Raw genomic sequence first — 24,202 nt, 5'->3', positions numbered from 1 at the left:
CGTCCAGAGGGGTTCCGGCAAAAGGCTCACACTGCCCAAGTAGATTAACAACGGGAGCAAGAAAGACTTGATCAAGAAGACCCTTTCCCTAAAGGTCAAAGACCAACCTTTCCACTGTTCCACTCTTTTGGAGACATCTTCCAGTCTGCTCTCCCAATTTCGTGTGGGGTAATCCCTGGGACCAAATTCGATGCACAGAATTTTTGCAGATTCCTGGGGCATAGGGAGGGTGTCCGGGAGACAAAACTCAGGGTCTCCCCCTCCCAACCAAAGACTTTTGCACTTGTCACAGTTGATTTTAGACCCGGATGCCTCCGAGTAGCAATCCACCTCCGACATCACCCACTCCGCCTCCCCCTGGGAAGAGACAAAAATGGAGACATATTCGGCGTACGCCACTACCCTCAAGGCAGAATCCGGCACCACCAGGTCCATCCTCACCCTCACCAACGGTCCACCATCTATCCTTAGGAGGAAGGGGTCGATGGCGAATGCATAAAGCAGATGGCTTAAAGGACAGCCCTGTAGTTCACCAGACTCCACCGCAAAAGGGCGGCCCACCCAGCCGTTCACTAACGGAAAAGTCTCAGCCCCTGCGTACAATGTTCTCAGCCAATCGACGAACCTCCCCGGCAGACCGTATTTCAAAAGAGTAGACCAGAGGTACTCGTGATCAACCCGATCAAAAGCCTTAGCTTGGTCCAAGGACAGTAGAAACCCCTTCCAGTGACCAGCCCTACCCTGCTCCACGGCCTCGCGGACACCGAGCACAGCACTAAAAGTGCTACGACCAGGAACAGAGCAGTGCTGGGCCCCCGAAAGGAGCTGGGGTGCAAACTTCACCAACCTGTTGAATAGCACTTTTGCCAGGATCTTCCTGTCCACATTGAGAAGCGCTATGGGACGCCAATTCTCAATGTGGGACAGGTCTTTACCCTTTGACAGGATGATCAGAGCCGACCTCCTCATCGACCTCGGCAGAGTGCCCGAGGAGAGACACTCATTTATAACCTCAGTCAAGAGGGGAACCAAAGTGTCCTTAAAGGTCTTATAAAATTTGGACGTTAAGCCATCCGGCCCTGGTGACTTTTTGAGGGCGAGCCTCTCAATCGCCAGCCTGACTTCCTCTTCTCTGATCTTCTCTGTCAAAACATTAAGAGAGGGGTCTACTCCTGACCGGGAAATGGCATCAGCCAGGAAAGCCGACGTCCTGCCTCGATCGAGATCCCTCTTCCCCAAGAGATGCGAGTAGAACGCTCTGATGACCTCCAAGAGCCCTGATCTGGACTTGTTCAAAGATCCTGTACTATCGACCAGGCCTGACACAAACTTACAATCCACTGACATCTTACAGCTTCGACAAGGGTCGGGCGAGCGGTACTTCCCGAAATCCCTCTCGAAAACCAAAGACGTGTGTCTATCGTACTGGCACGTCTTCAGCAAAGACTTCACTCTGGAGATCTCCTCTCTGTCACCTCCATTCGAGACAAGGACCTCCAGTTTCCTCTTTAGTGCCTGATATAGGCGATCCCTATTCAGACTCCTAAGGTTCGCGGTCTGGCGGAAGAATTTCGCCGCCCGTTTTTTGAACATCTCCCACCACTCTGACTTAGTGCTGCATAAGTCCAGCAATGGTACCTGGCTCTGCAGAAACTCCTCAAAGGATTGTCTGATTTCCTCGACTTCCAGGAGAGACGAATTCAGCTTCCACAATCCCCTTCCCATCCTGGGGGTCTCTGAAACATTCAAAGAAAACATAATCAAACAGTGATCAGAGAATTCTACCTCCACCACCTGTAAAGGTGAAGAGACAGCCTCCTCCTTAACAAAAAACCTATCTATCCTAGACCTGACCTCTCTACCCCTAAAATAGGTGAACCCACTGTGGTCTGGAGTATGTCGGATGTGGACATCCACCAGACGAGTCTCACTGGCTATGCTGTTCAGAGCGGCGCTATCATAACCTAGCCGATCTCTGGAGCCTCCTCTATCTCGGGACCTTGTTACAGCATTAGAGTCCCCTCCAAAGATGACCTGCCGGCTAGTAAAAGGTAGAGGCTTAATCCTCATAAAGAGACTTTTGCGGTCCCATTTAGTTTGTGGACCGTAGATGTTTATGAGGCGCAGCTCTTGTCCCTTCATGAGGACGTCTAATACCAGACATCTCCCCATTTCTAGCTCGATTACGCGTCTGCATTCAACCTGTGCGGTATTAAAAAGAACCGCCACCCCGCTATACGGCTCTGCCGCAAGAGACCAGTGAGGGGGGCCATGCCTCCACTCATGCTTCGCCTTATGTATAGTTGCTAGATCTGTAAGTCTGGTCTCTTGCAAAAAGAAAATGTCGGCCTGTATTCGACCGAGAAAATCAAAGGCCATAAATCTTGCCGTATCTGACTTTATGCTGGCGACGTTAATACTCGCCAGAGTCAACGGGGAGGGTGCCGCCATCATGGGTGATCAAGCTTAACAGCCCTCTTTTTCCCTCCCCCTTCCTTGTGCTTAATATCTTCATCAGACTTTCTTTCCTTCCCCCTTTTCAAGTACACAGACACATCCATATTTACAGGGCGTGTTCCCTCCTCCACACAAGTCACACTCTGCACCCCACATGGTCCTGAGACAGGTCCTCCCCCCGTTACCTGAGAGGAAGACCTGACACCTCTCAGAGACCTCACTTCAGACACCGGCACCGACTCCCCAGCCCCCTCATCAGAGGAGGAAATATCCCTGAGGGCCCGGTACCGGTTAGGGCAGCCTACCAGAGGGGAGCCAGTAGGTTCTTCCGCCGGTATCTGGACAAGGGTGAGGGGAACGGAATGATCCCACTCAAGGGAAGAAGACTCCTTCTTTCTCACCCTCTTTCTCTTTTTTCTGGCACCCGATCTTCTCTTATTCTCTAGCCACTGTTTGCTTTCCTCATCCAGACTCTCTGCGGGAGAGGAGGTTGCAGTAGTGGCCCTCTCCTCCTCCTCCTCTCTATCCAGTCTCCTGGACTCCTCCTCCAACTCACTGTCCCTCAGGTCCTCAGCAATCTCCACCACCTCAGGCTCAGGTACAGGAACCAGGGCCGGGACAAGGAGTTTTGGTGCCCTAGGCAGAGAAGGCAAATGGTGCCCCCCCCCCCCACATTAGAATTGGTGCTCCCCACACAGTATAATGCCCTGAATTTGCCCCCACACTGTATTAAGAGCCCCAATACATACAGTAGTTACCTTATAACACTATTTCCACCATACAGTGATTACATATTACATAAAAACTGCACTGAACAGAACAGAAAGATATCCGCAATGATACCATTCCATAATACCGCCACACCATGACCCCTATCACTACAACCCTATAACTGAGCAGTTACATCCAGTGACTCACATGGGCCGTCTTCTCCGATCTGTCACATTTTCTTTTTCCCTCCATCCAGCCTGGGCCACCTAGAAGTCGTCTTCTGGCTGTGAATCTTCTCTCCAGAATCTGTCAGAGAAACATTTTAGGCTCCAACACATACAGTAGTTAGCCCCCTCTGTACCCCTATATAGTAGTTACACTCCTCTGTGCCCCCATAGTTTTAAGGTGTCCCTGTGCCCCAGTATTGTAGTAAAGCCCCTCTGTGCAGCCCCAATATAGTATAGACTGCTGTGTGCTGCCCCCAGAAATATATAGACCCCCTGAGTGCTCCCCCATAAATATATAGATCTCCTGTGTGCTCCCCCAGAAGTATATAGACCCCCTGTGTGCTCCCCAGAAGTATATAGAACCCCTGTGTGCTCTCCCAGAGGTATATAGACCCCGTGTGCTCCCCCAGTTATATATATAAATCCCCTGTGTGCTGCCCCCAGTTATACATAGACCCCCTGTGTGCTGCCCCCAGTTATACATAGACCCCCTGTGTGCTCCTCCAGTTATATATAGACCCCTGTGTGCTCTTCCAGTTATATATAGACCCCTGTGTGCTCTTCCAGTTATATATAGACCCCTGTGTGCTCTTCCAGTTATATATAGACCCCCTGTGTGCTCCTCCAGTTATATATAGACCCCTGTGTGCTCTTCCAGTTATATATAGACCCCTGTGTTCTCTTCCAGTTATATATAGACCCCTGTGTGCTCCTCCAGTTATATATAGACCCCTGTGTGCTCTTCCAGTTATATATAGACCCCTGTGTGCTCCCTAACCCTTCCCATATAACAGTAATTCTCCAAAACAGACAAAAAAAACCCACTTATACTCACCTGGGCCATGCGTCTTCTCTTCACTGCACTCTTGTGGCAGAGTTACCTGCGGTCACAAGAGGCCGCTCTCCCCATCGCATAACAGTGCACCAACACACCCCTGACCCTGCAGAGCATCACATAACAGTGCACCCACACACCCCTGACCCTGCAGAACATCTCATATCTATGCACCCACACACCCCTGACCTGCAGAACATCTCATATCTATGCACCCACACACCCCTGACCTGCAGAACATCTCATATCTATGCACCCACACACCCCTGACCTGCAGAACATCTGACATCTATGCACCCACACACCCCTGACCTGCAGAACATCTCACATCTATGCACCCACACACCCCTGACCTGCAGAACATCTCATATCTATGCACCCACACACCCCTGACCTGCAGAACATCTCATATCTATGCACCCACACACCCCTGACCTGCAGAACATCTCATATCTATGCACCCACACACCCCTGACCTGCAGAACATCTCACATCTATGCACCCACACACCCCTGACCTGCAGAACATCTCATATCTATGCACCCACACACCCCTGACATGCAGAACATCTCATATCTATGCACCCACACACCCCTGACCTGCAGAACATCTCACATGTATGCACCCACACACCCCTGACCTGCAGAACATCTCATATCTATGCACCCACACACCCCTGACCTGCAGAACATCTCATATCTATGCACCCACACACCCCTGACCTGCAGAACATCTCATATCTATGCACCCACACACCCCTGACCTGCAGAACATCTCACATCTATGCACCCACACACCCCTGACCTGCAGAACATCTCATATCTATGCACCCACACACCCCTGACCTGCAGAACATCTCATATCTATGCACCCCCCCCCTGCAGAACATCTCATATCTATGCACACCCCCCCCCCCTGCAGAACATCTCACATCTATGCACACACACACACACCCCTGCAGAACATCTCATATCTATGCACACACACACACCCCTGCAGAACATCTCATATCTATGCACCCACACACCCCTGACCTGCAGAACATCTCATATCTATGCACCCACACACCCCTGACCTGCAGAACATCTCATATCTATGCACCCACACACCCCTGACCTGCAGAACATCTCACATGTATGCACCCACACACCCCTGACCTGCAGAACATCTCATATCTATGCACCCACACACCCCTGACCTGCAGAACATCTCATATCTATGCACCCACACACCCCTGACCTGCAGAACATCTCATATCTATGCACCCCCCCCCCCTGCAGAACATCTCATATCTATGCACACCCCCCCCCCCTGCAGAACATCTCATATCTATGCACACACACACACACACACCCCTGCAGAACATCTCATATCTATGCACCCCCCCCCCCCTGCAGAACATCTCACATCTATGCACACACACACACCCCCCTGCAGAACATCTCATATCTATGCACACACACACACCCCTGCAGAACATCTCATATCTATGCACACCCTCCCCCTCCCCCTGCTGACCAGTGCCCTCAGTGTGGCTTACCTCCTGCTGATCTTATACACTGCCCTCACTGCCTCATAAACAGCCTAGGAAACTAGCTGCCTCATAGAGCCTAGCAAAGGAAGATAGCTCCTCCTACACTGGTCACATGGGCATGATGTCATCAAAGGTCCTTTACACCTCCTGGACACTCTATTCCTGCTGCTGTATGTAACAGTTACAGTGCAGGACGGGCCGGCAGACAGGCAGGGGGCGAGCGGGGGTAGGATGGAGGGGTAAATAAATTACTTACCCATCCAGATGGCGCCCCCTGACGTTTGGCGCCCTAGGCCATCGCCTACCCCTGCCTACTCTTTGTCCCGGCCCTGACAGGAACCTCCTCAGCTGCCACCTGAGGCGCCCCCTCCCTTTGCCTCTGGCGTGTCTCCATACGCTTCAGCTTGGATGGTGTTAATTTCCTCTTCCCTGGACCAGTAGCCTCCCTGCCTCTGCTGGCACCCTCTCCGGTAGGGTCAGCCTCACGGCTAACCCCAGCTGAAGTTTGGACCGCATTGGCAAAGGAGACCGGACAGCGGCTGAAAGGGTGACCGAGATCACCACACAGGTTGCAACGAATGTCCCCACAGGCTGCGGCAAGATGTCCTATCCCTCCACACAGGGCGCATTTCTGCACCTTACATTGTGCACTAAAGTGTGTGGGGTCACCGCACCTATGGAAGACCTTCGGCTGCCCCTGGTAGAAGACCAGAATCCTGTCCCTCCCCAAGAAAGTGGAAGAGGGAATGTGGGTGACAGAAATACCTGAAACCTTCAACTTGACCATGAAGGTCCAGGCCCCCGACCAGATACCAAACTCATCCCTGTTCTTCTGGGGAATGTTGACCACCTCTCCGTAACGCCCAATCCAGGTCATGATGTCTATGCAAGAAAGATTTGTTACATGTTAATACCGTCACTTTCTTGATGTTGTTCTGACGGGAGACTGCTTGGACAGCAAAGTCTCTCCATTCGGGTTCTATCTTTGCCAGCTTGTACCGAGACCAAAAAAGCTCAAGCCCTTCAGCCCGGACGAAGATGACATCGAAAATCGGGGAACCATGAGGATGTATCAGGGCAAAGATGTCACTAGCCCTGAAATCCATCTTGAGGAGGAGCTCCACTACTTTAGTTCTATTAGGACAGGGATCATTGCCCCTCCACCTAAGACGGACCACATTCCTCCTGGCCACCCCGGACCCGGCTGTGGGGAGTGACCATGACTCCTCCCCGCTCCTTTGCTCTCCGAAGGCGGCTAAGCCATGCCTCTCTATCCAGAAAGACAGCTCTACCTCTCTACCCTCTACAGTGATAGATCTATCCCCCCTCCGCAAGGCCTCCAAGAAGCGCCTTTGGGTGTCACTATTCCCAGGACCAGGGGGTGCAGCTCTCTCATACAGCCTACGTGCCCCGGCAGCAACACTCGCATAGCTCCTCACCGCCGCTGCCGGGGGTTCAGACGGACCAACCACACCAGCATCACTCTCCACAGGAACCATGCATCCATCCCCTCCACTCATCCTCCGATCCCCAACATCCATCCTCTCATCATCTTCCCCATCCTCTCTCGCTCCCTCTCCACCATTCACACCACCATTCAGTCCTGGACCAGAAGGCACAGACAGGGTAATGCTAGGAGTGACCTCAGCTTCCCCGGGGGAACCTGGCAAGTCTCCGTCCGTTGCTGTAACAGCAGTAGGCTTCAACTTCTCGCCAGGAACCCCCTCCACCTCACCGGTCACATGAATCGTCGCCATCTTTACAGCAGTAGTTAATCTGGATGCTTTCACAACCCCACCATCAGCAGCATGTTTAGTCTCTTGCATGGTCCCAGTAGGTGTGGGAACAGTCTCTTTGAGGTTTTTGATTGCCTTAGCGGCAGCATTTGCCAGTCCAGCTGTGGCCGGTTTTATTATTCCTGCCGAGGTGCCACCTGTCCCAGCAGCAGACACGGTTCCTCCACTAGAAACCACCACAGGTGACACCCCGACAGCAGACCCCACCGCAGAGCCTGCATTACCGCCCGCCCCCCCCCCCCCCCGGCACCGCTCACCTGTGCCCTTGCTCCTAATCTCTGACACAGGGTCCACAGCCTTAACCTTGTCCGATTTGCTGTGGCCCCCCGATGCCAGAGACATGCAGCCTCCCGCTGGGCCCCCAACCTTCCCAACAATGTCCGGCTTCACAGCCGTAATCGCCCTGACACTCTTACTGCTACCACAAGCCGAAACAGCATCATGTGATGTTACTGAGGGAACCTTCATACTCTGCCCACCGCTCATCCCCTGCTGAGAGCCCGCCACAGGGCACCTACTAGGTGGAGCTGGGGAAAGGGGGGCATTAGATGTCGACTCACCCCTTTCTGGTCCAACTGCCCGCATTGGAGATTCCATCTGTACGATGGCCGCCATCAGGTCCCCTCCTGGGTCGCTGCCGTCATCGTCTGGGCCTCTGGGTCCTGGAGCTGAGGGCTGTCCGGGGCAGATCCCACTCTGGGACCCCTGGGTCATATCAGGAGCCTCGGTCTCCTCCGCTCTCTCCATGTAGTCACTCTGGCTTAACCCCTTGTTCATCTGGTCAAACCTGGCCTGGTTCAGCAGCTTCTCCTGGAAGGGCCCGCTGTTCCTCTGAATGTCCATGTTTTTCTTTTCCAGTTAATTTTGGATTTTATTCTCATTACCAGCTTGTTGGCCTCCGTGCGCTTCCGTCCTGACGTGTTGGTCACCTGGACTCGGGCGCATCGCAGCTCAGCACGCAGTTTGCACAGTTCTTTGCCATTCAGTTCATAGCTCTTCAGGAAATAGGCAATTCTGGATCCATAAACGTCAGTCGTCTCCTCAGGGCTCCTCACACCCCAGTCCTTCACCTCCAGCACAGCCTCCCGGCTATAGCTAGAAACCAGAGGGGGGGCAGAGGCAGCATCACTGCGACCCCCGCCAGATCTCCGTACCCCCTCCGAATAGGCCAGTTGCTGTGCACCATCCGTCCCCGCCGGCCTACCCCGGGAAACAGAGGCCTGGGACTCGCCTTCCTCCTGCATCCCAAAGCCAACTCCTTCCAAGCAGAAGGGAGCAGGCCTCAGGCACCAGACTCAGAGCGATCCCAGCAGCAGAGAGCTCCACCCGCACCACCACACCTGACCTGGAGAGGAATCAGCTGTCACCTCCCCTCCCCCAGCCTGACATGGCTGATACCAGAGAGTAATAGATTGTATATACCTGTCCTACAGTCACCCCTCCCCCAGCCTGACATGGCTGATACCAGAGAGTAATAGATTGTATATACCTGTCCTACAGTCACCTCCCCCCCCAGCCTGACATGGCTGATACCAGAGAGTAATAGATTGTATATACCTGTCCTACAACCCCCCCCCCCCCCCCCCAGCCTGACATGGCTGATACCAGAGAGTAATAGATTGTATATACCTGTCCTACACCACCCCCCAGCCTGACATGGCTGATACCAGAGAGTAATAGATTGTATATACCTGTCCTACAGTCACCTCCCCCCCCCCAGCCTGACATGGCTGATATCAGAGAGTAATAGATTGTATATACCTGTCCTCCTGTCACCTCCCCCCCCCCCAGCCTGACATGGCTGATACCAGAGAGTAATAGATTGTATATACCTGTCCTACAGTCACCTGCCCCCCCCCCCAGCCTGACATGGCTGATACCAGAGAGTAATAGATTGTATATATCTGTCCTACAGTCACCTCCCCCCCCACCACCCTGACATGGCTGATACCAGAGAGTAATAGATTGTATATACCTGTCCTACAGTCACCTCTTCCCATACTATGACTATGTTCAGCCTGCTCTTTGTACGCCGCAGTATATGTTGGCATCCCTTGTTGACAGGTTGTTGACGTAAACGGTGACCTCATGGGGTGAACATGGCGTGAACCCTAATAACAGTCATCTTCGTCAGAAGGTAAACACGGGAATTCCCAAGGCTGTGATACGTAGGCCGCCACGTCTTTACTTACAGTCAGAGAGCTGCAGGTTGTGGTGGAATCCAAGAATATCCGGGCTCCATCGGTGCGGCTCCCTGGGCGCACTCCCGAGGCGATGCGGCATAAAATCTAGAGCGCGGCGCCGGTATTTTAAGAAAGGATCCAGTTACTTACAGGTCAGGATTCTGAAATAGAAATCTCCGGAAGCCATTTATATCTGGGACTATAAAATATTCATCCAGATTTCCAAATATACACAAGCCGGGTCTAAAATAGCCGGCCGCCAGCGAGGCGCGATACCGGGGGGATGAGGGCTGCGCAGGTGGAAAGCATTCTGCTGTACAGAGCAATCCTATAAGATGGAGCGCAAATGGTTCAAGTACACCGCGCCACGGAGGAGATGGAGGCACGAGGGGGGGGGTATACCTTAGGGCTCGTTCACACAGAGCAAAAGCAGCTGAATTTCTGCGCTGAATCAGCGCTGAAATTTCAGCCGTTAAAATAGGTGCGGAGCTAATTTCCATTGTGTTGAATGGAAATTCTGCTCTGCAGTTCACACGGTGGAGTTTCCGCACTGAACTAATCCGCTTTCCGCCAGAAGAATGAACATGTTCATTCTTCCGCTAGCGGAAGCCTATACAAATCAATGGGGCTCTGATTTTCTGAATCAGCGCGTAATCAGCGCGGAATGCAAGCGTAATACAAGCGGAAATTACGCGCTGAATCAGCGCGGAAATGGGGAAAAAAGGGGGGAGGAGGATTCTAGTATATATTCTGGTATAGTCTAGTTTACTCGCCAAATACTCCCTGAATTTCAGCGCTGAATGCATGCGGATTCAGCGCAGATTCCTCGAGTATTCCGCGCTGAATTTGTCAAGAGCTGATTACGAGCTGAACACTTTCCTAGCGGAATACGCAGGGATTTTGCTTACATTCTGCTTATATTCTGCTCGGAATTCAGCGTCAGTTGATTTCAGGCGGAAATATTTCTTCATGTAATCCGCTCCTTTTGCTCTGTGTGAACGTAGCCTAATAGGACCAGATCTCCATTATTATACACTGATATACCTGATACACTCCATACCCAGATCTCTGCTCACTGTCAGAGAATACTATATACACAGGAGATCCCCAGGTTATACCAGCTGTACATATATAATTATATACAGGATATACCCAGGTTATACCAGCTGTACATATATAATTATATACAGTTTATACCCAGGTTATACCAGCTGAACATATATAATTATATACAGTATATACCCAGGTTATACCAGCTGTACATATATAATTATATACAGTATATATCGAGGTTATACCAGCTGTACATATATAATTATATACAGGAGATCCCCAGGTTATACCAGCTGTACATATATAATTATATTCAGGATATACCCAGGTTATACCAGCTGTACATATATCATTATATACAGAAGAATCCCAGGATATACCGGCTAAACATATATCATTATATACAGTATATACCCAGGTTATACCAGCTGTAGTCCCGCCCCCAGTGCACCACCATGCCTCATTAGCATATGGATTAAACTACAAAGTACACGAACACCGGGGATAACGGTAAGAAACTTCTCTTTATGCTCCGTCTGGTGCGCTATAGGAACACATCAACAGGTGGCACGCTCCTGGGCTGGTGTACCTAACTCTCTCACGTGCGGTATTATCTGCTGAGCCCTGTATCTGAGTCCATCAGAATCCTGTATCTAAGCCTGTAGGGTGTGATACTGTCTTCACAGCCATGGGAGTAAAAGGGGTTATCCAGTGCTACAAAAACATGGCCACGTTTGCCCCCCTCTTGTCTCCAGATTGGGTGGGGTTTGGAACTCAGTTCCATTGAAGTAAAACCAAACCTGAACTGGAGACAAGAGAGGGGAAAAAGTGGTGCTGCACAACCCCTCTAATGTGATACATAGCAGTGTAGTCCAATGACCACTAGGTGGCAGAGCAGGTCAGGTAAACCGCCCTATAGCCACATGGATGTTACTATCTAGAACAGGGGTACTCAACAACTTTTAGTGAAGCTCCACTTACCGGGGTCTATTGTCAGGTGATGGTCCAAGCTGAACGTCAGTAGGAAACGTGTTTTGTTACTTTTCAAATGTTGTTGAACTATTTACATACAGAATTGCTGCTTATTAGTGGGAAAACTGGCATTTATTTTTTTCTCTCTCACCAGCCCTTATATAGCCCCCCTATGCACTCCACCAGTAGTATATAGGCCCCCCTATGCACTCCCCCAGTAGTATATAGGCCCCCCTATGCACTCCACCAGTAGTATATAGGCCCCCCTATGCACTCCCCCAGTAGTATATAGGCCCCCCTGTGCGCTCCTCCAGTAGTATATAGCCCCCCTGTGTGCTCCTCCAGTAGTATATAGCCCCCCTGTGCGCTCCTCCAGTAGTATATAGCCCCCTGTGCGCTCCCCCAGTAGTATATAGCCCCCCTGTGCGCTCCCCCAGTAGTATATAGCCCCCCTGTGCGCTCCTCCAGTAGTATATAGCCCCCCTGTGCGCTCCTCCAGTAGTATATAGCCCCCCTGTGCGCTCCTCCAGTAGTATATAGCCCCCTGTGCGCTCCTCCAGTAGTATATAGCCCCCCTGTGTGCTCCCCCAGTAGTATATAGCCCCCCCTGTGAGCTCCCCCCAGTAGTATATAGCCCCTTGTGAGTTCTCCCCATTAAAATAAATATATATATATATATATATATATATATATATATATATATATATATCCCCCGGTGCACTCCCCCCCTCCCATATAGCTCCCCCTGTGCTCCCCCCTCCCATAGAGTATAACATAAAAAAACAAACACTTATACTCACCTGGGTCTGGACGTCTCCTCTTCTCTTTGCTCTTGTGGCCGCACTGCAGCAGTCACTAGAGGCCGCTCTCCCCTGTCCTGGCGCCGGCGCAGTGACATCACTCAAGCGCCAAAACCAGAGGCCTCTTGTGACCGCTGCAGCCACAAGAGTGACTGACAGGGAGGGAGCCAATGGCTCCCGCTCTGTCAGTGCTGCCGCACGGTAACTACAAGCGCTCATAGTTACTGTAAGTATACTGAGCGGCAGCAGGGGTCCGGACAGCTGGCTTCCGCCGTCTGCCAGTTGAGGACCCCTGATCTATACCCATCAATGTATATGAGACATTTTATTACACAAGAAGCCCGGTTTATAGCAGTGATTTGCAGCTTGTGGCTTCACAGCAATAAAACTACAAATTCCAGCATGTCCTGTAGCCGCTGTGAGGGTCAGGGCCGTATAATGTTATTACTGCAAAGCAAAAACTATTTATTTTCTCTCCAGTTCTTGGAAATTTATGGCTAATTGATTTTTGGCTACAACGAGCGCAGAAAGAGACTGGAGCAGCTCCGAAATACAAGATAACATCTGTGTGCTCCAAAAGGATCAGCCAAAGCCCATAACACCAGCTGCCAGGGGATATAAGATACACACAGAGCAGGTCCAGTCCCAGGCCAAAGAATACATATATACCCACAACTAGCCAGATGCATAAACTAGGCCTCTCATTACTAACATCCAAGATATATAGTAAGGAATAAGAATTATCACTAGACAGTCATGGGAAGGATTACCAAGGAAGACGCAAGTCTATGTAGATCTACTGTGTATGTGGCTGATAACATCTTATGGCTGCCTTCACACACACAACGCATCCGCAGCAGAATTAATGCTGTGTTCAGTTATTTAGATCTAATTTGCTGCGGATCCGCAGCAGAAAATCCGCCGCGATACGGTGTGTGGGAAGCTACCTTATATCATCCAGGAGCTGCTCCAGAAGGGTGCTATTACACGGAGCAATTTTAAACGATTAACGACTAACGGTAAACGATTGCAAATGAAATTGTTTATCGTTAAACTGGAATCATTCACCATATTACACAGAACGAAGGTCGTTAGTTACGATCATTACTGCGATCGTTTACACCTTCTGATCCCAGCAAAACAATGGGCAATGTGCTATTACACTGAACGATTAGTGAAAAAATGCAGAACTTGAGCGAACGAATGTGGAATTACAGCGAACGATTAACGATAATTTTAGGTTCAGATCCAAATCAACGATCAACAACATACGAGCGTTGCCTGCAATTAGACAGAACGATTATCGTTTGAATTCGAACAATATAACGATTTTTCGCACGATAATTGTCCCGTGTAATAGGGCCCTAAGACTATAACTACTATATGGCTGCGTTCACACTACGTATATTTCAGTCAGTATTGCAACCAAAACCAGGAGTGGATTAAAAACACAGAAAGGCTCTGTTCACACAATGGTGAAATTGAGTGGATGGCCGCCATTTAATGGCAAATATTTGCTGTTATTTTAGAACGGCTGTTATATTGAAATAATGGCCGTTATTTACCGTTATATGGCGGCCATCCACTCAATTTCACCATTGTGTGAACAGAGCCTTTCTGTGTTTTTAATCCACTCCTGGTTTTGGTTGCAATATGAGGACCACAATACTGACTGAAATATACATAGTGTGAACGCAGCCTAATACTGCCCCTATATACAGGAATATAACTACTACAATACTGCCCCTATATACAGGAATATACCTACTATAATACTCCCTCCTATATACAGGAATATAACTACTATAATACTGTCCCTATATACAGGAATATAACTACTATAATACTGCCCCTATATACAGGAATATAACTACTATAATACTCCCTCCTATATACAGGGATATAACTACTATAATACTGCTCCTATATACAGGAATATAACTACTATAATACTGCCCCCTATATACAGGGATATAACTACTATAATACTGCTCCTATATACAGGGATATAACTACTATAATACTGCCTCCTATATACAGGAATATAACTACTATAATACTGCTCCTATATACAGGAATATAACTACTATAATACTGCTCCTATATACAGGAATATAACTACTATAATACTGCTCCTATATACAGGAATATAACTACTATAATACTGCTCCTATATACAGGGATATACTACTATAATACTGCTCCTATATACAGGAATATAACTACTATAATACTGCTCTTATATACAGGAATATAACTACTATAATACTGCTCCTATATACAGGGATATAACTACTATAATACTGCTCCTATACACAGGAATATAACTACTATAATACTGCTCCTATATACAGGGATATAACTACTATAATACTGCCTCCTATATACAGGGATATAACTACTATAATACTGCTCCCTATATACAGGAATATAACTACTATAATACTGCTCCCTATATACAGGAATATAACTACTATAATACTGCTCCCTATATACAGGAATATAACTACTATAATACTGCTCCTATATACAGGAATATAACTACTATAATCCCCGAACTGGAGAGAGTGGAACGGCTGCACATCCCATCTATGGCTGATACTAATGCCGCTAGGCCTATATTAAAAATCAACACCAGAGTGTCTGTATATGAATTGATCAAGCCATATTGCCCCGTGTACCACCACGCAGGTCCTCTGGTCCACACGAGTCCCTACGCTAACTCCACACCGTGTCGGTCAGCGACCGCCAACCCCGCAAAGCGTGCACACGCAGGGAAGGGAGGCCATGGAACGGCCCTGCAACCCCAATGCCACAGGACCAGACCCAAAAAGCCCCACCAAAACCCAACCAGCACCACCGGCGGGGAAGGCTGCCCCCAAACGACACAAGTATGGATATGGTATTACACTTACCATTGCTGCGCAACCAACTGCGCAAAAGTTACCATGTCTGTGGAGGAGACCAAAGTGAGAGCAACTGGAAGGCTTCCTAGCACAGCAAGTGCCGCCATTGGGAAGAACCAGGGGCCCAGTCCCCAATCTGCAGATTGTGACTACACAGTGAGAAGCCATCCACCTGCAAAGCTCACGGAGCATAGAGAGCGCGCACCTGAGAGTCCGGAGCATAGAGAGCGCGCACCTGAGAGTCCGGAGCATAGAGAGCGGGCACCTGAGTCCGGAGCATAGAGAGCACGCACCTGAGAGTCCGGAGCATAGAGAGCGGGCACCTGAGAGTCCAGAGCATAGAGAGCGGGCACCTGAGTCCGGAGCATAGAGAGCGCGCACCTGAGCTCTGCTTGGCTGATAACTTACCTGCACTGGTAAAGAGACTAAACACCCTCAAAAAGAACAAGCTACTGGTGCAAAAACAGATAGACTGTGTATACCAGCTGAAAGCTGCAAACCCTCACAGCCACGTCATCCATGACAAGAAACTCACCTCCCTGGCTAAAGATCTGGCTGACAATGTGAAGGAGATTGAAAGCATTCTGGAGCAGATGGGACCAGTTGCAGAGTCCTACAGGAACCAGCAACGATTTGAGGAGGACAAGCAGAGGTCTGAGCCCAGATCACCTCCATCTACTGCTGGAACCAAGCCTAAGACCATCTTGGATGACAGCATGCAGTCCTGTGCAAGGCCTGTGCTGAGACCAGCCACCTTTCCCTTTGGAAAAAAGGATTTGGACAGACAAGGAGGAGCAGGTGTCCAGCAGCAGCAAGGACCTGCAGTAGCTGCTCACCAGACACCACAAGTCCCAGAAGGCCCTACTGTGAAGCAGGACTATGGCATTGTACCTGAAGGTAACGGTGTAATAGCACTGCAGTCACCACAAGCCCTGGGGGGCAGTACAGAGCAGCAGGACTGTGAACTTATTTCTGGAAGTAACAGTGTGGCCGCACACCAGGGTTCACAGGTAATTGATGAGCAGGACTATCCGGGCTCTGGGGTGGTGGACTCTCCAGGCTCTGGTGTGGTGGACTCTCCAGGCTCTGATGTGGTGGACTCTCCAGGCTCTGATGTGGTGGACTCTCCAGGCTCTGATGTGGTGGACTCTCCAGGCTCTGATGTGGTGGACTCTCCAGGCTCTGGGGTGGTGGACTCTCCAGGCTCTGGGGTGGTGGACTCTCCAGGCTCTGATGTGGTGGACTCTCCAGGCTCTGGGGTGGTGGACTCTCCAGGCTCTGATGTGGTGGACTCTCCAGGCTCTGATGTGGTGGACTCTCCAGGCTCTGATGTGGTGGACTCTCCAGGCTCTGATGTGGTGGACTCTCCAGGCTCTGATGTGGTGGACTCTCCGGGCTCTGGTGTGGTGGACTCTCCAGGCTCTGATGTGGTGGACTCTCCAGGCTCAGATGTTGGGGTCTCTTCAGGCTCAGATGTTGGGGTCTCTCCAGGCTCTGATGTGGTGGACTCTCCAGGCTCTGATGTTGGGGTCTCTCCAGGCTCTGATGTTGGGGTCTCTCCAGGCTCTGATGTTGGGGTCTCTCCAGGCTCTGATGTTGGGGGTCTCTCCAGGCTCTGATGTTGGGGTCTCTCCAGGCTCTGATGTTGGGGGTCTCTCCAGGCTCAGATGTTGGGGTCTCTTCAGGCTCAGATGTTGGGGTCTCTCCAGGCTCTGATGTGGTGGACTCTCCAGGCTCTGATGTTGGGGTCTCTCCAGGCTCTGATGTTGGGGTCTCTTAAGGCTCTGATGTGGTGGACTCTCCAGGCTCTGATGTGGTGGACTCTCCAGGCTCTGATGTTAGGGTCTCTTCAGGCTCTGATGTTGGGGTCTCTTAAGGCTCTGATGTGGTGGACTCTCCAGGCTCTGATGTTAGGGTCTCTTCAGGCTCTGATGTGGTGGACTCTCCAGGCTCTGATGTGGTGGACTCTCCAGGCTTAGATGTGGTGGACTCTCCAGGCTCTGATGTGGTGGACTCTCCAGGCTCTGATGTGGTGGACTCTCCAGGCTCTGATGTTGGGGTCTCTCCAGGCTCTGATGTGGTGGACTCTCCAGGCTCAGATGTTGGGGGTCTCTCCAGGCTCTGCTGTGCAAGATCATGATACAAGTGACTCTGTGGATATGACTGTATCTGACATTACTGATAATCCTGTGTGTGATATTGATGCTTCACAGTCTGTGTGGGATCTGGGATCATCTGTGGGGTCTGGACCATCTATAGCGCACCCTGTAGAGGCTGGTAACATGGAGAGCATAGAGGTTGATGGTGGAGAAGGGACTGTACAACCTGGGGCACATGACTTCCCTCCGTTGGCTACAGAGGTGTCAGGTCCCAGTAGTTCAGGTGGTCAGCAGCCAGCACAGCGCCCCCAAGTACAGCAGGAGGGTAGAGCTGGGCAGGCCTCCTCTGGCAATGCCTGGAGCCGGGGATCACCATTCTCCTCTTATGTAAACTATACAGGCCAGGCATTTAAGAGGAGGAATGTGGTCAGGTTCAGGCATAGAGGGGCCAAGGAAGATCTGCCAGACAGGAGGTTCATAGTCCGAGAGCTACTGTGCAAACAGATGGGCTTCTTGCCAACTAACATCCTGGCAGTGATCAATCTCCCGGAAAGACAGGGCTACGATATCAGTTTCAAGCTTATGTCTGACCTGGGCCGCTTCTGGTCCGGCTTCGCCAGGTTCAGAGATGCTGATGGGTGGAATAAGTTCAGTTTCATCCCCATCTCTAAACCAGACACTGTTACTGTCACCATCTTATTCTGGAATGAGTCTGTTCCCCATCAGGACATTGTGATCTGGCTCAGGAGACATTGTGAGCTCATGTCTGATCTGACTAAGACCAGGGATGAGGATGGTATATGGACTGGAGGGTGGCGGGTCTTGGTGAGGTTACACCAACACAATAACATAACCCAACATCTGCCCAACTCATTCTTCATTGGTCGGGAGAAGGGCGTCTGTTTTTATGCAGGTCAGCCTAGGAAATGTTTTTAAGTGTGGGAAGCCTGGCCATATAGCGAGTGTGTGTACCGTCCTGAGGTGCCATCTGTGTGGGGAGAGCGGCCATATAGCGAGTGTGTGTACCGTCCTAAGGTGCCATCTGTGTGGGGAGAGCGGCCATATAGCGAGTGTGTGTACCCTCCTGAAGTGCCATCTGTGTGGGGAGACCGGTCATGTGAGTGCGGAGTGTAAGAGCATTAGATGTAATCTTTGTGGTAAGATTGGTCACCCCCATAGGGACTGTCCGGATGCCTGTCATAACATCTGTAAGGACTTCCCTGATGAGGACCTGCTGGAAGGGGCAGATGACCTGGAGGAGGAGACCTTGTTGTCAGGGTCAATGTTGTCACAGCCAGAGCCCCAGCACCATAGTAATGATATGGTGCAAGACCAGCCCCATCCAGTAGCCATTGAAGAGAACAGGGAGGGTGCTGAGCAGGTTGTGCAGCACTCAGCGGCCATGTCTTCTCCTGCCCCAAAGGTTGATGCTGAGAGCAATAAAAATTCTCAGAAAAGAAAGAAGAAAGATAAGTCCAGTCGCATGCCTGAAGGTGAATGGACTACTGTCCGGAAACCTTCTAAAAAGAAAGTGAGTACAGCACCAGGTGTAATGGTGGTAGAGAACAGGTACAGTGTCCTATCAGAGTCAGATGTAGAGGCAGAGATGGAAAAAGAGTTGAACAGAGTCCGAGAAGAGTTTGATGAGGAGCCGGAGGGCGATCCTCCCCCCATAAAAAGGAGACTCCCCCAAGTTGAGCAGCAGACTGAGTCAGACATGGAGACGGGTGGTGAACATGAGGACTCTGATTCAGAACTATGATGATGGGGGTTATATCTCTGATACTTTTAACTTTCTTCACTCTGATGGCGGACTTTACCCTTAACTTTATTTCCAGTAATGTAAATAGTATAAGAGTGAGGAGGACACGGCAGGCTGTCTATGAGCATCTGAGATATCTTGATGCCGATGTGTTTTTCTTACAGGAAACCAGGTTAAATACTCTAGGGCTCTTACGAGAGGCAGAGCGGGAATGGCAGCATGGTCCTTCCTTTTGGTCACTGGCTGTGGAACCGAGTGCCGGGGTCTCTATCCTTTTTAACACCCATGATGTCACCGTACATAAGTTAACAGAAGTATTAATGGGACGGTGCTTAGTGCTAGAAATTACCATTCGAGGTAGAAGACTCCGGCTTATTAACATCTATGGTCCACAGACAGTGACTGAGAGGATTAACCTCTATAATGAAGTAAAGCCATACCTTTTTACATCTGTTCCGGTGGTCTTGGCGGGGGATTTTAATGCCTCTAGGTCAACTGACGATAGATCCTCTCATTGACCACTGACCAGGGATTCTAAGGTCCTCAACAGAATCATTCTGCAAGCTGGATTGTCTGATGTGTTTACACATGGTGGTAGGAGGCCAAAATATACCTACTCATGTGGTGGACGAAGTAGTCGAATAGACCTAGCCCTGGTAAGCCCTACAGAGGTCATCAGTCAGAAAGATGAAAAGTTGGTTCCCTATTCAGACCATCTTGCCTTGTATTTTTGTTTGGGTGCTACAAAGTGTCCAGACATAGGTAAAGGGTTATGGAGACTCAATTCCAGTCTTGTAGAGGATCTTTCTGTTCAGGAACAAGTTCACTCTCTTTTAATGAGTCAGCTAGAGAGAGTGGACTTTTATGATCAAATGGCCGACTGGTGGGAGGACGTCAAGGATGAGATCAGATCCCTCTTAAAGAGACTGTCAATTAATAGAGGGAAGAGTAAGTATGGCCAGTATCTCAGGCTGCGTAAAGAATTGGAGTCACTCTATTCGGCGGGTGGGGAAAACCAACAGAAGATTGACCGGCTGAAATCCGAGATGAGCCAGTATCAATACAGTAGGTATACCTCCCTGGTAGTTGAACGGGATTATGGGTCCTTAGGGTCTCCTGATCCCTTTGAAAATTGCCGGGAGCGCATGGCAAAGAAATCTGTCACCGGTCTCACTGACTCCCAGGGTGTTTTGCAAGAATCGTGGGAGGGTATCCTGGGGGTCGTGAGTTTGTACTATACTGACTTATTTCAGAGGAAGGCTTTGGATAAGGGAAAAGTGACCCAATTCTTGGAGGCAACTCCACTCCCTGATACTAATAATTTGGACTTTTCTCCTTTGACAGCAGAATTATCGGTGGAGGAGGTTAAAGAGGCCATTGATAAGTTACATCTGAAGAAGGCACCAGGTCCAGATGGGATAACAGCTGAATTCTATAAGAAATTTAGAGACCTCTTGGCTCCAATCCTCGTGGATGTATATAGGAATTGTCTAGAAAATCACCTGATGCCTCCATCCATGAGGGTCTCATCGTTGATTCTGCTGTCTAAAGGTAAAGACCCTAGCGACATCAAGAACTGGAGGCCAATTGCCCTCTTGAATGTCGACAGGAAGATTCTGGCAAAAATTCTGTTCTCTAGATTAGTTTGTTTGTCCTAGACACTGTTGGCAGGCTGTCAGTATGGCACGGTAAAAGGGCGGAACATCTCTGGAGCGGTGCTCTCCATCAGGGAGATGTTTGAGAGATGTAAAGCCCTTGGGTGTGGGAGATATGTTGTTGGTCTGGACCAGGCTAAAGCCTTTGACAGAGTGGATCATGCGTATCTATGGGCTACTTTGTCAAAGTACGGTATTCCGGGACAATTCATAGATTGGCTGAGAACTTTGTACTGTGAGGCTGAGAGCTTTCCTCTGATCAATGGTTGGCAGGGTGGCACGTTCAGGGTTGAGGCCGGGGTGCGACAAGGTTGTCCCCTGAGTCCACTGCTGTATGTGTTTGCTATCGATCCGTTCCTGAGGTCACTGCAGCGGTGTGGTTTTCAGGGGGTACCGGTCCCCCATTGCTTGCCCCTGGATGTTGTTGCCTACGCGGATGATGTGACTGTAGTGATATCTGAGCCTCGTGAGGTGGAGATGTTGTCTGCAGCCATCAGAAGCTACTCGGAGGCCTCAGGGTCTCTGGTCAACCTTGAGAAGAGTCAAGCTTTCTGGATATTAGATAGTGAGCCAGATTTTGATCTGCCACAGTTTTCAAGAGCCTCCTCCAATATTAAGATCTTAGGGGTTAAATTTGGGAGGGACGATAATGCCAGATTAAATTGGGAAGAAAAGTTGGAAGCCGGAAATGCAAAGATTCAGCGATGGAAGAACTGGAGGCTGACCTATAGAGAGCGGGTTACGATGTTGAAGACTTACCTGGTCCCCGTCTTCTTGTACGTCTCTGTCGTCTTTCCTTTGCCAGAATCTTTCTCGGCTAGGCTCTTTAGCTTGTTCTTTCAGCTTTTTTGGGGGAACAGGTTGAACCCAATAAAAAGGGGTATAACTTACCTACAGAGGAAAGAGGGTGGGATGGATATGTTAAATCCAAGGGTGTTCTTTGACTCCATGCTTCTAAAAGTTAATTTTGGTTGCCTGGACTCAAACGACAGTCCTCTGTGGGTGAATAGTATCAGGGATTGGATATTGCCTTTTGCAGAACCTTGGATGCGAGGCGGCAGTCTCAAGAGGGGGAGATTGACTCGTGGCTTCCTCCCCCAGTATCTGGAGTATGGGATTAAATGTCTTAAGAGATGGGGCATAGAAAAATCTTACATTGAGAGTAAGACCCGGAAGGAGCTATATGTCAGGGTGTGTAAGACCTTTTTCTGTTTGCTGCCAGCACTAAGGGACTGTACAACTGCAACCGTACAGGACAGTCTGAAGCTCCTCAATGGTGTCAGGCTCCCTCCCAAGTTCTATGATATCGCCTGGTTGTCTTTACATGGGAGACTTTTAGTAAAAGGTAACTTGAAATACCTGAGCGTGTCAGAGCGCAAGTGTCCCCTGGGATGTCCGGAGGAGGAGACCATGGCACATTTTATATCAGAGTGCTGGGGAGGGCGACAAATATGGCAGGTAATATCAAGCAGGCTAAAAATCCCACATCTAAAGTCCATAAAATATCCAGATATCATCTATGGTGTACCATCTAGTGTAAGTGACATTGATCGGGGGACCCTGTATATAATCATCACTGTCATAAAGTACTATCATTGGCAGACCAGAACCAGGGTGTCCATGTACAGTGAGCCCTTCTATCATAGCCGAGCAGTGGACCTGATCCTGTCAGAGCTCAGATGGATCAAATCTTTAGAAGTAAGGAAAAATGAGAACAATAAAACATTATGGAGGAATGTATATATATAGAATGATATCCATCATTATACTGCACTTGTGTTGTCTTTACTATTTCTTTTTATTTAATTTTCCCATTAACAGCAATGGACTATTGTTGAGCTAATATTTTTCATTTTACTTTAAGTTTGACATGTATGATTTCTAATACTTGGTCATTGTATTGTTGATTTGATGGAATGTTCTGTATTATTTCTGTTTGTTTTATACTAATAAAAATTGCTCCTATATACATGAATGTAACTACTATAATACTGCTCCTATATACAGGAATATAACTACTATAATACTGCTCCTATATACAGGATTATAACTACTATAATACTGTTCCTATATACAGGAATATACTACTATAATACTGCTCCTATATACAGGGATATACTACTATAATACTGCTCCTATATACAGAGATATAACTACTATAATACTGCTCCCTATATACAGGGATATAACTACTATAATACTGCTCCTATATACAGGAATATAACTACTATAATACTGCTCCTATATACAGGAATATAACTACTATGATACTGCTCCTATATACAGGAATATAACTACTATAATACTGCTCCTATATACAGGAATATAACTACTATAATACTGCTCCTATATACAGGAATATAACTACTATAATACTGCTCCTATGTACAGGGATATAACTACTATAATACTGCCCCTATATACAGAAATATAACTACTATAATACTGCTCCTATATACAGGAATATAACTACTATAATACTGCCCCCTATATACCGGGATATACTACTATAATACTGCTCCTATATACAGGGATATAACTACTATAATACTGCTCCTATATACAGGGATATAACTACTATAATACTGCTCCCTATATACAGGAATATAACTACTATAATACTGCTTCTATATACAGGGATATACTACTATAATACTGCTCCTATATACAGGAATATAACTACTATAATACTGCTCCTATATACAGGAATATACTACTATAATACTGCTCCTATATACAGGAATATAACTACTATATTACTGCTCCTATATACAGGGATATAACTACTATAATACTGCTCCTATATACAGGAATATAACTACTATATTACTGCTCCTATATACAGGGATATAACTACTATAATACTGCTCCTATACACTGGAATATAACTACTATAATACTGCCTCCTATATACAGGAATATAACTACTATAATACTGCTCCTATATACAGGGATATAACTACTATAATACTGCTCCCTATATACAGGAATATAACTACTATAATACTGCTCCTATATACAGGGATATAACTACTATAATACTGCTCCTATATACAAGAATATAACTACTATAATACTGCCCCCTATATACAGGGATATACTACTATAATACTGCTCCTATATACAGGAATATAACTACTATAATACTGCTCCTATATACAGGAATATACTACTATAATACTGCTCCTATATACAGGAATATAACTACTATA

The 24,202-nt window shown here is 48.5% G+C and overlaps 1 protein-coding gene across 7 annotated transcripts in view; it reads right to left on the bottom strand.

Annotated features, from left to right (window-relative positions):
* FAM181A (family with sequence similarity 181 member A) overlaps positions 1-24,202 on the bottom strand; it is a 97,135-nt gene that overhangs the window by 37,189 nt on the left and 35,744 nt on the right. For 2 of the 7 annotated variants that reach the window (XM_069951057.1, XM_069951055.1), the window contains exon 4: positions 1,639-1,736. The gene's annotated coding sequence lies outside the window, so the exon portion shown is untranslated. Of the gene's footprint in view, positions 1-1,638; positions 1,737-3,375; positions 3,475-4,230; positions 4,350-5,770; positions 5,857-6,020; positions 6,057-8,444; positions 8,487-24,202 lie in introns of those variants that run through there. The other 5 variants (XM_069951058.1, XM_069951054.1, XM_069951056.1 and 2 more) reach the window with 5 other exon arrangements.

Source organism: Dendropsophus ebraccatus, chromosome 13 (assembly GCF_027789765.1).
Source record: "Dendropsophus ebraccatus isolate aDenEbr1 chromosome 13, aDenEbr1.pat, whole genome shotgun sequence".
Classification (NCBI taxonomy): Eukaryota; Metazoa; Chordata; class Amphibia; order Anura; family Hylidae; genus Dendropsophus; species Dendropsophus ebraccatus.
The sequence above is the reverse complement of the archived record's forward strand: the minus strand, read 5'-3'. Positions and strand labels throughout refer to the sequence as shown.